General features: G+C 44.1%; 1 protein-coding gene across 2 annotated transcripts in view; it reads left to right on the top strand.

Moving 5' to 3' along the window:
• SPATA13 (spermatogenesis associated 13) overlaps positions 1-15,873 on the top strand; it is a 163,141-nt gene that overhangs the window by 29,545 nt on the left and 117,723 nt on the right. Inside the window, exon 1 of one of the 2 annotated variants that reach the window (XM_075419419.1) lies at positions 8,000-8,018. The exons of the other annotated variant lie outside the window; for it this stretch is intronic. The gene's annotated coding sequence lies outside the window, so the exon portion shown is untranslated. Of the gene's footprint in view, positions 1-7,999; positions 8,019-15,873 lie in introns of those variants that run through there. 2 annotated transcript variants of the gene reach the window in all.

Genomic DNA, 15,873 nt, shown 5'->3' with positions numbered 1-15,873 from the left:
AAGCTCGATTAACTGTGACCGGTAGACTGAAGGATGTGATCATTCCCCTACTCAGTGCTCGTTTGCTGCCATATGGAGTATGGTGCCTGATTTTGGGCTCTCCAGAACAAAAGGGAAGCCAAGGAACTGCAGACAGTCTGCAGAAGGGCCACTAAGTAGAATGGATTTGTCTAGCCTGGAGGTGAAAAGTGTAAAGACCCTCTAGCTGCTGCCTCCTACTAGCTAGAGGGGAGATGTGGCTTCTCTTAGAGGTACACAGTGAAGGGACAAGAGGCCACAGCAGAAATTTGTAGCAAGGTAAATTTTGCCTGGATATGCAGAAAAAAAGGTTCACTGTGAGAGATTTGAAGGACTTGAATAGTTTGTGAAGAGAGACTTTGGAACTCTCATCCTTAGAGCTTTTCAGGATTTGACTGGACAAGACCCTGAGGAAACCAATTTACTACTGGGGTTAGTTCATCTTTGAGTAAAAATTTGGAAAACAGAACTCCATAGATCCCTCCCAACTTAATTTTTTCCTATGAGTTTCTGCTGGTAGATTACGTATCTTACCTCAGTGTCTCTTCATTTGGCGTCCCTGACTGAGCTGTTGAGCAGGAAGTTAAAAGGCAGCAGACAAGTCATCGTTCTTCCCAAAACCAGGAAGGGGCAAGAAACAATCCAAAATAAAACTAGTCCTTCAGACCATCAGACTTCAAAGTGCTGGAATGATTCCAGCTCTGGAATCCTGCAGTCTCCTTCAAGCAACCCACGCATCAGTGCGTATTAGTGTTCTTATAAATTAATATTGGCGATGTAGAACTAGATTATCTAATTAAAGTTTCATTTCAGTCTGATAAATTTGCTTGTTTTTTTAAGCCGTCTGTGTTACAGAAACACAGATGCTACATGATTGAAAAAATAATTTTTGTCTTAACTTTGATTTAAATCTTTAAACTTTAAAACGTCTTCCTTGACTAGTGTGACTACCACTCCCATTGTAAAGCCGGGCACATCTCAGAAGATTTTCAGTAGATAATTTGAAAAAATGTTCCCCATGTGCACGTTCACCAGTGTATTTTGCTACACCCATGTAGATTAAAGTTATTTTTCACACTCTACTAAACAGACATATTGTGGTGCAGATTTGACAGACAGGCCCGTTTGTCTGACAGGTTGCGTCTCCATGCGGAGTGAGGCAAATCCACTGGGGATTCTGGACAGGGTGTTAACAGGCAGTGGAGGGTTGCTGGACGTGCCTGGCTTTTCACTGCCTTTTGAAGAGTCTGATGCTCTTTTCTAATCCTTTTCTAATAGCTGCTTCAACTGTTGTTTAAGATAGCAGAGGTTAATATTTATGTGTTGGCATCTCAAAGAGACCATGATTATGACAACATTAATTTTTCCTATCTTATGACAGCAACTTGAATGTAAGACCTCTTACAACGTTTTAAAATCAGAATCATGGTGTTGCCAATGATACCAAGCTTATAGTCTTCACTTCTTTTCACATTATTCATTTTCTATTTAGGATACCTAGCCTAATTTGCAGGTGTGATTTTAGTGTATGTTATGAGAAAGGTACTGACCAGAATGAACCTTTGTCACCTAAATATAAAGGAAACAGTGCTGCAGACTATGTGTTTTGCACCACTTATCAACAATGAATTGTTTTGAAACCAATGATATTTGCACATTGATTCTCTGGAAGTTCACGCTTTACAGGTGGGAATAAGATTTTAGCTGTTATGATGGTTTCTGTCTGATGTTCTAGAGCCCAGGGAAAATTAATGTTGACTTAACTGGATTTTGTGTTATGCTCAGTGAGAGGGATCTCACCTAAATGTAGAGCTCTGAAATGAATTAGAGACATAGTATAAGCTGATCATCTAGGTTCTCTTTCTAGTCAATATGAACAGAAATGCACCTCCAGAAGCAGATTCAGACACTTGGTTTATATCTGTTTTGTGGGGAGAATTCATCACGCTAGCTGAACAACTTCTCCTTATGTATAACGAACTGTCCATTTTCTTATCTGAACAAGAATTATCCTTTCATTTGGGCATCTGTTTTTGTTTTCATCTTTATCAGCATCACTTCAGAGAGAGAGAGGGAGATAAGTTTGCACCACTATAAACTAACGACAAACTTTGTCCAAAACCCGCTCTATTCACCTGCGATAGCGCATGCCCAAACAGACCGCCTGCCCAGTCCCTTCACTGCACGGAGTGGCAGACCCAACCGGACATGGTACTGGCACACTTTACCTACCCATTCTGTGTTCTTCTATGAGTTTGAATCCATATAAGCATATTTTCCATGCTTTTTGTAAACTTTCTAGGAGCACACATATTGCACTGCAGTACCCAGCTTCAGTTCCTTCCTGACAGTCTCTCCTGCATTTTTGTTTGGTGTGGGCTGGTGTCTGTCCCCACCAGGAAGCATCTGCAGTGACTGCGTTAACCTCCTCTCTACTACGTGTGCAGAAGGCTCTGGATGTTTACAGTGACCCCATCTGCATACACCTACCCTGGAGCAGTCTGTGCTGTAGTCCTGACCACGGTCTTCTCTCCGAATCCAACTCCTGGCACCACTGCAGTGTTCCTATGTGGTTGTGTATGAAGATACTAACATGGCAGCCTTGTCCATGAAAAGCTCATTCATAAGCCTGGCGGTTTGCCCCACAGTCTAGGAGTACACTGTGCGGAAAAGCACAACCAAGCCCACACAGGGACATAAAATAAATAGACTTGGGAGTCCTAAGGCAGTAATGCTAAACTCCAAAAACCAAGAGGGTAATCAGTGGAAAGTAAATTCAGAGGAAGGAATTCATTATGAACAGCGGAGTCAGTGTGGGTTGCTGATATATTATCTTTGCTGGTCATCCTGACTCACCAACATGCTGAGTCTGTCTAAATGGCTTCAGATACGTTTGACTTGCCTTGTGCCCACAATCAGTCTCTCCGAAAGCATTCTGAGACAGCGTGAGAAAAGTGTGACCTAACTCACGCAGAGCATGGCTACTCCCAGGAAAGCTGAGTGCTCCAAAATCTACCCTAGCTGGGAGCACTGTTATTGTCTCGGAGCTGAGGGGTGCCAGGAGGGTCTGGAGCAGTCTACTGAGGAGTTAATTAAAAGAAAACAAGTTACAGTTTCATCTCATTTGCTGAAGAGGATGGTTAACTCTTTGTTGCAGCAGGCTGCCAGTGATTTACTGTGCTGGGATGAAAGCCCATCCCCTTCAATCACTCCCCAGCAGAGCAAAATCGCCGGTGTCAGGAAAACTCATTTTGTGGCATTAATCAAAATGGATTAAAATGGAATAGTTTCTGACCTGCCCTGCAAGAATAGCTGTGGGACATCAAAGAGAGCCTGTGATCCACAAAACCAGAAGGCCATGTCCTCTGCTTTGAAATATTGTAGTCAGCCAAACGTTTATTGGAATGACATGTTAACTGCATTGTGTTTAAAAGCACTTTGGTGTTTAATCACTTGTGTCCTGTCTCCTCCATCGTAATATAATCAGGTAAGTAATCATCTGGTGTGTTCAGGTGCTTTTGCTGGAGGAGTTTGAAGATCCATTTAAAATCTTGGACTGCTTCTTAATTTTAAGTGTTCAGTAATGATGGATAATGGACTACCACAGAGTCCACTCAAACCATTAGGAATAAATCCATAGCTATGTATGTTATAGCTGCATGAAGTAATTTTAAATAAGAATGTTTCTGTGGCTGCTTTGGAAAGCATTTTTCATCTTCTAAGGAAAGAAAAAATAGACTGTGTGTAGAATTGTGATATTTTATAATCCAAAAATTTTATTGCCTTGAAAATCTATTTTAGGTAACGTATTTGAATTTGCTACATAGCAACATGTTTGACACAAGGAAAAAGACTTTCTTATAAACCCAGAAATCTTGATTATCTGTGGAACTTGGAAAAGGTACATGAACTAGCTTTTCAAAATGTCTTATGCTATTTTTGTGTTTTAAGAAGAATGAAGTATGTATAAGCTGATACATAGAGTAGATATATGTGATATGTTTTTCAAAGGCAAAATGGGCAAATACATGTCTGTTCAGATTGTTCTCCACTTTATGTAGCATCCCACATGTACTATAGTCGTGTATATGTCTCTGCTGGGTGGAAGTATTCATTTGTACTTGGGAGGCCCACAGAAACCCTAGACCCTCCAGCACCTCATTGTAGTCGCTACTATATGGTCATTGTTAAACTGTCTCTTGCCAAGTGCTTGGGACTGTAGTACATGGTTCTGTGAAAATATCAGCTTGATGCTCTGTACCAACAAAAACCCCCCAAAAAACCCCTAAACAACCCCCCCCCCAAATCCCCAAATCCAAACTAAATAACATGCAAAGAACTGTTAAGAAAGGAATAAAGAACAAAACATTGTGATGCCATTGTACAAAAAAATCCATGTTTCCCCTGCACCTTGAATACTATGCAGAAGTCTACTCCCCAGCTCAGCAATGTGCAATGCCATTGGAAAAGATCCAGAGGCAAGTCACAAGAATGATCAAAATTATGCACTGGCTTCCATGCGAGGAGCAAATAAGCTAGGATTCTTCAGTCTGCAAAAACCAGAAAAACAAAGGGAAAGTATAACAGAAACCTATAAACTAATAAGTGCCATGAAGAGGGTAGATAGGAATCTCTTGCTTATATGGTCAGTTTAGAATAAAGAAGAGGAGGTGGTTTATCATCCAATATGAATTTAAACTGTGGAGTAGTTCTGCCACAGGATGTTCCAGATATTTCAAGTTTACCAAAATTCAAGAGAAATCCATGAAGAACTACTACATTTGAGGACACAACTTCTGGCTCATGTAGCACCTGAAGGCTGGAGAGTGTTCTGATGAGTTCTGATGACAGAGCACTGGAACAGTTTGCCCAGAGGGGTTGTGGACTCTCCTTCTCTGGAGATATTCAAAACCTGTGCAACCTGCTCTAGGTTACCCTGCTTCGGCAGGAGGGTTGGAGTAGATGACCCACAGAGGTCCTTTCCAACCCCCGTGATTCTGTGAATCTGTGAATTACCACCATGTGCTTGCTGGGGTTTTTTATACTATTTGCTAGACACTGACTTTTGGCCAGAGACAGGATATTGAACTAAATAAATATTCCCCTTGCCCCAGTACAGCTCTTCTTATATAACCTGCACTAAATCACAGTTTGAAAACACAGGAGCTGCAGTATGGAGAAGACACGGGGAAGGGGAAATGGGTCAGTGCAGCTAGGTGGGTACGGCACGTGACTTGGAGCACACACGCTGTTCCAGGCAGTGCCATTGGGAAGGCTGGAGCATCCTCAGGTCTGCTGGCAACTTCACGCTCATGTAAAAGGCTAGACGGCCGTACATCCACATGTGAAGCACTGAGAGTGACTCCCTGGACTGTTTCCTAACAACCAGGCTGTGCTGCGTTTCTAAATCTTAAAAATATTTCCATAGCGCCAAGCAGGGTGGGTGACTCAGATCCCCTCTGGAATTGTTTCTCTGGAAAATTATCATAGTGCTTAGAGATTCATTCATCTGAGGTATCCCATATGCATATGTTACACCTTTCAAATCATTGCTGAAAATCGGCCTGTAATATCAAGATTAACACCTGTCCTCTGTAACTGGCTCTTTACAAGGTGTGTCTTTATTGCACATTTTTACATCAGAATACAGAATCAGTGACCCAATGTCTGCATGTAGGAATTGCATGAATAAAACAGTAGGAGAGTTCCCAGCTTCATTTGCACCGGATTATTTATCTAATCAAGTCATATTTAGCTGCAAGCTATCACTTGATTGCTGAAACCTTGCTAGTGTGATGATAGCAGCTCAGTTTGTACAAAAAAGGTGATTACTTCAGTTTCCAGGGCATTCAGTCAGATCCTTCCTCTGAACGTTTCTCAACAGTTCAAGAAAAAAAACCTCTCAGTCTGTTTTTGTGAGACTGGACTCTCCATATTATTCTCAGGAAAAAAAAATGCATTTTAGCGGATACATTTCACCATTCCCCTGCTCTGAGTCGGAATCATCTGAGGAAAGGAGAAGATTTTTGAAGAGATGACTACTTCTTGAGAGGGATGACTTGTTACTGTACCCCTCATGCTCAGAGGTGGTTCCCCACAGAAGGGTATGGATCGCACGCTGACTTTGGACAGTGCCAGCCCCTAGATATACATCTACAATGCAGTGGCTGCTGTGACTGTAATGTGTGTCAATGGCCCTGACCCTGAAGCAACACAGAAGAATGAGCTTGCTTGCTTGCTGCTGCTGGGGTTGCTGTGTCAGCAAAGTGCTCAGAGAGAAGCTGCCGCCCTGCTTGGGGTGGGCTTTGGAGCTGGCACTGAACTCTGAACCGGTGGCAGTCCCATGGCTGCCAGGATTCAAGGCAGTCTGTTTTAGGGGTGTTCCTGCCAGCCTCCGTGTCTCAATGAAGCAGGGCAGCGTTTTGTACGGAGCCTGTCTGTAAGGCCTTTACTCTGAAAATGCTGTGGCAAGCGGCATTGAGTGCTGAGCACACAGGCGCCCTTTGGAGTTAGTGCCTTTCTGACACTGCTGCATGCTGCAGGGGACTGCCTTCCTCTTCTACGTTGCATTTTTCATAAGACAATCCATTTTTTGATCCCAGAGGAAGCCAGGGATTTTCCATAAAAGAAGAAATTCTCCCACTTCAGGATAATTTTAAGTATGCCAGGCATACATGAATAAATTTGTTAGTAGAAGGGATCACTCACTGAAGCCTGAAGTGTAGTCCTAAGGGAGGAAGGATGCCCAAGTGGCTCTGGAGCTCTCTCAGACAAGAAAAGGTAGACTTCTTTCACTGCTCTGTTGTAAAATTTTTTTATGTGCTGTAGAAGCAATTTGGGCTGGGATCTGTGAAAGTACTGTCTGCCTAAGGTCGCAGAGGGCAGGCTGCCATCCAGGTCGAGGACCTTGATGGCTGGTAGAATGAAATTTGGCACAGGCAGCTGTGGCCGGAAGGAGTGGGGTCAAGGGACAGACTGTAACCGAACACAGGAGAATTCTGCTAGCTTCTGTCTCATTCATGTGTGCACTGAAGGTTCACCATGGATTAGTAAAGATTCACCTAGTCTAGCACTCTTCTAGCCCACAGGAAGTCCCAGGGAGGAGAGGAGGAACAGAGGAAGGTAGCATGGATACTTCCCAGAACAGTTTCCCAACCAGCACTGATTCACGGCTTAGAGGCTACCAGAAAGTTCAATGCTTGGTGAAATGTCAAACATCCTGCTACCCCCTAAGGCTTGCAGGAATCTTACCCACGCCCTTTAATACTTCACAGTGCTGCCCACAATGTCTATGTTAAAGATTTTTCTGCATTTGTAGAAATACGCGAAATAGACATGCAGCATCCTGCCAGCGTGTGTCTGGGCAGATGATTAAAAATAAAGGATCTTGTTTCGACATAGTCATACAGTCATCTCCCAAGTAGTGCTTAGGAAAAGTGAGGGCTTAACTGGGATGGTTTCTGTGGACAGGTGCAGTGAGAACATACGAAGGTTTATTGGCAGTGCTAAGAGGATCAAGTGCATCTGAACAAAGGAGCTTGGTCAGTGCATTGCACTGGTAAATGAGTGACCAGTGTAGCTGTGGTGCCTTTTAATAAATAAACCATTTGACTAGAAGAAAAAATGACACTGAAACACACTTAACCATGGCACTTCCAGGAACGTTGCGTGCGTCCTTCAGAAATCATTTATTGACCTCTTGATTCTGTTATTTATTCACAAAAAAGAGCAGCAAACATTTTGGTCTCTTCAAACCTGAAAAGAGATTTCTGAACTTGCCATGTGCTGGCCCAGGCTTTTGCTGCGTGTCACTCATGCCAATTGCAACTAGCTGAGAAACTCCAGAGCGTATTTCTTGTTTACCTCCCTGGAAACACAAATGCAATGTTTAAAAAAGCCCTGGCACTCGAGTGTGCGGCTCCTCATTTTAACCCACAAACAAAACACTCCACAGCTGCTGGGACGACAAACTGTGCGGAAACGCAGCGTGTGACAGCCTGGTACGTCTGCCTCAGCAAGGGTTTTGTCCAGCTTGCTAGAAACGATGGCTCCAATGGCAGGTGATGGGCGCAAGAGCTTTCCGCAGGTCGTGGGATGCAGATAAGCAGAGCTGGGGTGAGGAGCTCCATGGGGTCACTCGCCTGGTGAACGGGGTATGATGTCTCCGCTGACCTCACCCACCAGCAGGGATGCAGAGCAGACTGACCTGTCACCAGGCATCTGGCATCCCTGCACCAGAACTGCTGCCCAGGATTTTAAAACCTTCCTGTCTGGGGCTTTCACTGAAGCAAATGTGAAGACTTTCAGCTTTTTTGAACACTGCCTAATAATTTTTTCCTCTGTTCACGTGTTCATTTTTGCAGGCAGGACTTCAGGCTTCAACCTGAAGAAAGATGGAGGTAGGAGTTGTGGTGGCTCCTTACAGTGGGGCCAGGACATGGCTGATGCGGAGCCTGTGCTGCTGTAGATCCCCTTTTTGGAAAATGCACAAAACATGTTTGTGCATCGACAACTACACAACCATCCCTATTTGGGTGGGAAAGTAGCCAATTTCTCACTTTAGTGGGTATGAAGACCTACCTTAAAAGGACAAGAAAGTGTAATTTAACGCAGAGACCCCACTTTCCCTATAACCTGAATTTTTCAGAGGAGAGCTTTCAAATGGGCACACTTGCTTCTCTCATTTCTGTCACAAAACGAAATGTAGAAACTACAGCAAGATGTGGAAATTTTGAACTGAAACTGTTCCTCTGATGGGAAGCATCAGCCCTCATATTCTAAGTACAGGGAGACTGGGCTTGCTTTAATAATAGATAATTAAGATTTCTCAAATTACTTGCAGAGTAGAAGAATTTGCAGAACCAGTCTTAGAAAAAGACAAAGGCTATGTGATTGATCTTGCTGACCAAAGATAATTAGTAAATGCTATGTGCAGAAGTGCTTGCATTGAACAAAGCCAGACAAATGATTGATGAGAAAAAAAATCTGACAAATGTTGTCCCCTTACTTTTGAATCACCTGTGAATTTATTGTATTTCTTCTCTATTCAAAATTTATTTTCTTAGTGATTTCTGAAGATAATCTTTCTTTTTTATGCTTTGCTACCGGGAAGAATTTATTGCATCAGTGGTTTCCAGCCTCCTCTGGGTGAGTTTCCCACCCACAGCCTCATCTTCTTCCCTGCCCCCTCCATTCCCAGCAGCACTGTAGGTCAGGGAGATGAAAGAAGGGGGAGGTTTGTACCATAAACCATCTGGCAGCACTTCTTTTTGTTGTCTTCTGTCACTCCCTTCCCCTCTGCTATTACCTGGGACCCAGGAGGGAGTCCGACAGTGGTGCTGGGGTCTCTGGGCTTCCCATCCCCAGGTGCACAGCGCCGTGGGGGCAGGCAGTACATGGCTCCGGCTCCCTGCTTCAATCTCTCGCTCCATGCTTCAGTGCTGAGGATTCAATGTGCCTGCGTGTGGAGGGACACAGGGAATATGGAGTATATTCTGCTTTACAGTGGTTTACGGTGCTACCTCTCCTGTGCCACAGCCGCAGCTCAGCAGGGAGGTGAGGTGCTGTCTCTGCAGTACAGATGTGGTACAGGGAAGCACAGCTGATGCTGCGTGACCAGCATTAACAAGCCAGAGGTTAACTGTGGGGAGCACTTGTACGGCACGTGCATGATTTTTGCCACTCAGGAGTATTATATTCTATTCCCTAATTCCTGATCATAGCTCTCAAAGCTGGGTTTGCTATGAAGCACAGTCTGAAACGCACTTTCTGCAAAGTCCATATTACTCACTTCAGTATCATTGCTTGGACTAATTCCATGGCTGCATAAGTAGCTTTTGATTTCTGCGCTGGGGTGGGACCTGGATGTTGGAATTGATTTTGCTTGTGACTGGCAGGGAGGTTATTTCTTGTGTTTCAAAGTTGGATACTCATTCTAAAATCAGTGTTGTGCTTCCTCTCTTCTTCCCTTTGCCTGGCACATCTCCTTGGCTTGCAAACTTTTTACGGTTCAGAGACTCTCTTGCCTTCTGTTTGTTTGCTAACATTACTGAGCCCAGTCTGGATAGGAATTTCTAAGTGCAACCATAGTACAAGTATTAGAGTCTTGATCACAGAAAACTAAACTAATTTGATACAAGAGCAGTAGAAATATAACAAGAAAACACAGGTTTAATCTGTTTATGTGTAAGTAAAAATGGCTGAATAGCTTTTTGCAGTGTTTGTGCAAATAGAACTCAGATATTACATTTCAGATAGACTAGGGAGTGAATCAGATAAGTGTTGGGGAGGGTACTGACACTGTACTAATGAATTATGCTGTTGGGTGGTTATATAGAAAGGAGTTACCAACATCATGAATTTTATACAGTGAGATTGATTGCCTGACAATTTAAAGTGGATTGAAGTCACTGAATGGTCAGTCTCCCAGATGTTTTTTCTCTCTTCTTACATCTCTATTTAGATATCCTTTATCTCTTTCTTTTTATACTACTTTTTCCATTTACATTTTCTTCAACAAAGAATTCTTTCCTCCTCCTAACTCCTTTTAATTCATTTCCAGGTTTAAATGACAAGTAAAAAATGTTAGATTTGAAAACTCTGGCAAGCTGCAAGAGGACTGACAAAAACCAAATTGCACGATGTCCTCCACACACTGTGAGGCACTGGAAGCTAACTGCTTATAATCTACCATTAACTTATAAGATGCACATAGATCAAAACCCTAAGAACTTTTATGCCTCTATATGAGTTTATTTGCCTGGGTAATTCCAGTGAAGCAAATGAAAGTATACATAGAAGTAAAGTACCTCAGAGTAAACTTACACACAGGCTATGTCTATACTAGACTTAAGCAGGGAGAGGTCATGGGCTCATGTGCAGGGTCACAGCTGTCTTTATCGCCAGCTTGTTTGGATGCTCCCCGGTGTGGACCAGCCAGTGCTTGCTCTACACCCAGGCGGTGTGGATAAAGCCCCTTATGGGAAGCCAGGAAAGCTTAATAATGTGGATATGGTCAAGCCATGCCACTCGCCTTCATGGCAAGAGCCCAAACTCTGCCACTGTTGGCTGCGCTAGAACAAATATAGGCCTCTATGGAGTAAGGGGAAGCTGCGAAGAGCATAAGATCCATGAAGTTCTGCGTCCACGCTTGGGTCAGACGTCTGTGACGGTTTTCATAGTGCTGCCTATCTTGGGTAGTTGAAATGTTGCTCTACTTAGGAAAATGTTTCAAATGTGACTTGATCTTTTCTGAGCTTTCTGGATCTTCTTGAAGTTGTCCTGCTCTTTGTCCTCATCTATTCCTGCCCATGGGTTTCATGAGGTCCAGAAGTCCCAGCTAGTTCCCTGAGTGTGGCTGCCTCTGTTGATTTTTCAGCTCAAATATAGAGTGCAATCAGGCAGCTTGGTACAGTGCACATTTTCAGATACATTTCATGATGCAAGGTAGTTGGACTGAGCCACAGGGACTAGGTTAGCAGTCACAATTCCAACCCACTTCTCTGGAGAACAACGGAAAAACTGTTGTCTTTGCTGAAAATATTTATGAACTAACATCTGTTTACAGAAAACAGACCTTCCCTTGTTCTGTTCCACCTTTCCTGTAAATGTCATAAAGAGTCATACTCATTAATGCTCTTCAATAAATACAAAAAATGAACTCAAGCTTCTTATTACAGGAAGATGTGTGTGGTATACTTGTAGAGTTACAGGATTTATTAATTACCTTCTGGTAATGCGTTAAATCCTTACCGGTTCGGAAAATACAGCAGTCATGTCAGATACTGCAAAAGTATCATTAAGATTAGGGTTTTTTATAAAGCAGGTGCAAAGTAAATCTGTAAGAAAGACATCTGCATAAGCAGAGGCTAGAATTGCTCTTCTGAGTTAATAAAGAGCAAAACTAGGTTCTTGAGAGCAGTGAAAGACCTGGCTCAATATTTGTACCACCTCAGTAGGCTAGTGTTCGAAAAATATTTGTCTGCAATACCTGTTATATTTGTTACCAAGCTGCCTCAAAACCCAGTTTGATGCTGATGAGTGCTTTGGAATGAGGCTGTAGCTCCCCCTTGCCCACCCCACCCCCCAACCCCAAGGAAGTAAGGTCATTTTAAGGTGCTTTGGAAGAGCTCCAACAGCTGCTGTGGCTGCATCAGCTGAGTAAGAGTCTGAACCTTTTTGAACTACTCCTCTGAAGAGAGGGGGAGCAAGCCATCAGCCTTGTGTTGCGTCTCTTCCTTAGTGAATGAGCTTATTGCTCTGTTAAAAGCACAGTACAGGCAGGTGTATTATGAGGAGGTCATATATCCTCTCACAACTTTTAATGTGATGAGCTGGAAAACGAGCTGTGGCACTAAGAAAGATGCTCTGTGCTGTTCTGAATAGCATTTGAATCCAAGCCCATGAAGAGTCAATGCTGGAGGCTAAGGTAGTTCTTACTGAGGTCATTTGCTTTTATTAATTAGCACTTTCACACAGTTCATTGCTATTTTATTTTCTTTATTCCATTTTTCAAAGTAACAACAGATCACATGGATAAAGTGATGAAGAAGATGTGCTGGCAATACAGCTTGTGGCACATTTCCAGCAGTGCACATAAAAATACAAACCAAAAGGCGACAGTGAACTAAAATGATACAGGGAATTTTTAAAGAAGGAGCCAGTGCAAATTTGTATCTCAGCATTGTTCCCTTTTGATACCAACAGGAGTACAGGAGTCTTCGTAGTAAAAAGGTTATGGGACTATGGCTGCATAAATGTCCAAAAAGCAAATTTAAAGAAGGGAGAAATGGATACTACAGTTGGCAAGGATATTTCTTAGAAGTGATAATATAAAGGTAGAGGGGTAATCTAGCATAGTGTATCATAGGATAAAAAAGAACAATCACAGAATCACAGAATAGTAGGGATTGGAAGGGACCTCTGTGGGTCATCTAGTCCAACCCTCCTGCTGAAGCAGGGTCACCTACAGCAGGCTGCACAGGACCTTGTCCAGGCAGGTCTTGAATATCTCCAGAGAAGGAGACTCCACAACCTCCCTGGGCAGCCTGTTCCAGTGCTCCGTCACCCTCAGAGGGAAGAAGTTCTTCCTCATGTTCAGACGGAACTTCCTGTGCTTCAGTTTGTGCCCATTGCCCCTTGTCCTGTCACTGGGCACCACTGAAAAGAGTCTGGCCCCATCCTCCTGACACCCACCCTTCAGATATTTAGAAGCATTTGTAAGGTCCCCTCTCAGCCTTCTCTTCTTCAGGCTGAACAAGCCCAGCTCCCTCAGCCTCTCCTCATAGGAGAGACGTTCCAGTCCCCTCATCATCCTTGTAGCCCTCCGCTGGACTCTCTCCAGTAGCTCTTCATCTTTCTTGAACTGGGGAGCCCAGAACTGGACACAGTACTCCAGATGGGGCCTCACCAGGGCAGTGTAGAGGGGAAGGAGAACCTCCCTCGTCCTGCTGGCCACACTCTTCTTGATGCACCCGAGGATTCCATTGGCTTTCTTGGCAGCCAGGGCACACTGCTGGCTCATGGTTAACCTGTCGTCCACCAGGACACCCAGGTCCCTCTCCGCAGAGTTGCACTCCAGCAGGTCCATCCCAAGCCTGTACTGGTGCATGAGGTTGTTCCTCCCCAGGTGCAGGACCCTGCATTTGCCTTTGTTGAACCTCATCAGGTTCCTCTCTGCCCAGCTTTCCAGCCTATCCAGGTCACGCTGAATGGCAGCACAGTCTTCCGGTGTGTCTACCACACCTCCCAGTTTGGTGTCGTCAGCAAACTTGCTGAGGGTACACTCTAACTCTTCATCCAGGTCGTTGACGAAGAAGTTAAACAAGACTGGGCCCAGTACTGACCCCTGGGGGACACCACTTTTTACCAGCCTCCAACTAGACTCAGAGCCGCTGATGACAACCCTCTGAGTTCTGCCATTCAGCCAGTTCTCTATCCACTTCACCGACCACTCATCCAGCCCACACTTCCTCAGCTTCCCTAGGAGGTTATCATGGGAGACTGTGTCGAAAGCCTTGCTGAAGTCCAGGTAGACAACATCCACGGCTCTCCCTTCGTCTACCCAGCCAGTCATGTCATCGTAGAAAGCTATTAGATTGGTCAGGCATGATTTCCCCTTGGTGAAATGATTTGAAATAAATTGTTTTGGGCTAAGGAGGATAGCTTAACTATAATTTTGTTCTATTTTATATAATTTGCAGTACTTCCCACAGAAAGGATAGCATTTGTATATCTCTTAGTGGTGTCTTTGACATGACTGATGTATTTCATATATGTTTTTTTTTCCCTCTCATTCTTTTCCCTGACAATTAGTCAATGGTGGCAAAGGCACTGTCATTGTTATTGTTTTAATGGAATTGTCACATAAAATACAACAAAGGAAATCTAATGTGGTGCAGAAAACTCCATATTCTTTGAAAGCTCAGATCTCCATTTTTTTACAAAAGACAAGCTCTGTAATACCTGGGCTGTCAGCACGTAGCCAGTTCATAAAGCATGAATTCACTGATACACGTCATACATGGACATCTCTTTTCATAATACAGACAGTCCTAAATGACCAAACACTTAAATTTCACACTGAGGAACAGTGTTGTTTCCTCTAAATTTAATCCAGAGTGCAAATGTGCATTTATAATGCACTGAAAACAACACACTGAGAGGAGCATATTGAATAACAGAACACATTGAAGTTAGCTCCAGGAAAACACAATCCCAGATAACCAAATTTGAATGACAGTCATTTTTCATCCAAAAATTATTTACTGATCTGATTTTTATGAAAGAGTAAGTTAAAAGAATCCAAAAACCTGTCATCTGACGTGTCAGCCTCACCTCTGTGCCTGGAAAGATCATGGAGCAGATCTTCCTAGAAGCTATGCTAAGGCACATGGAGGACAGGGGGGTGATATGAGACAGCCAGCATGGCTTCACCAAGGGCAAGTCCTGCCTCACCAACCTAGTGGCTTTCTATGATGGAGTGACTACATCAGTGGACAAGGGAAGAGCTACAGATGCTGTCGGTCTGGGCTTTAGTAAGGCCTTCGACACAGTCCTTCACAACATCCTTCTCTCTAAATTGGAGAGGTATGGATTTGATGGGTGGACTGTTCAGTGGCTAAGGAATTGGTTGGAAGGTCACAGGCAGAGGGTAATGGTCAACCGCTTGATGTCCAAATGGACACTGGTGACAAGAGGTGTCCCCTAGGGGCCCATACTGGGACCAATGCTGTTTAACATTTTCATCAGTGACATAGACGGCGAGATTGAGTGCATCCTCAGCAAGTTTGCAGATGACACCAACCTGAGCGGTGCAGCTGACATGCCAGAAGGACGAGATGCTGTCCAGAGGGACCTGGACAAGCTGGAGAAGTGGGCCTGTGTGAACCTCATAAGGTTCAACACAGCCAAGTGCAAAGTCCTGCACATGGGTCGGGGCAACCCCCAATATCAATACAGGCTGGGGGATGAAGGGATTGAGAGCAGCCCTGTCAAGAAGGACTTGGGGGTACCGGTGGATGAAAAGCTGGACATGAGTCACCAAAGTGCGCTCGCAGCCCAGAAGGCCAGCCACATCCTGGGCTGCATCAAGAGAAGCATGGCCAGCAAGTTGAGGGAGGGGATTCTGCCCCTCTACTCTGCTCTGGTGAGACCCCACCTGGAGTCCTGCGTCCAGCTCTGGAGCCCCCAGCACAAGAAGGATGTGGACCTGTTGGAGCGGGTCCAGAGGAGGGCCCCAAAAATGATCCAAGGGCTGGAACACCTCTCCTGTAAGGAAAGGCTGAGAGAGCTGGGTTTGTTCAGCCTGGAGAAGAGAAGGCTGCAGGGAGACCTTATAGTAACCTTTCAGTACTT

This window comes from Opisthocomus hoazin, chromosome 1, assembly GCF_030867145.1.
Source record: "Opisthocomus hoazin isolate bOpiHoa1 chromosome 1, bOpiHoa1.hap1, whole genome shotgun sequence".
Classification (NCBI taxonomy): domain Eukaryota; kingdom Metazoa; phylum Chordata; class Aves; order Opisthocomiformes; family Opisthocomidae; genus Opisthocomus; species Opisthocomus hoazin.
This window is presented reverse-complemented; position numbering and strand designations above follow the sequence as displayed.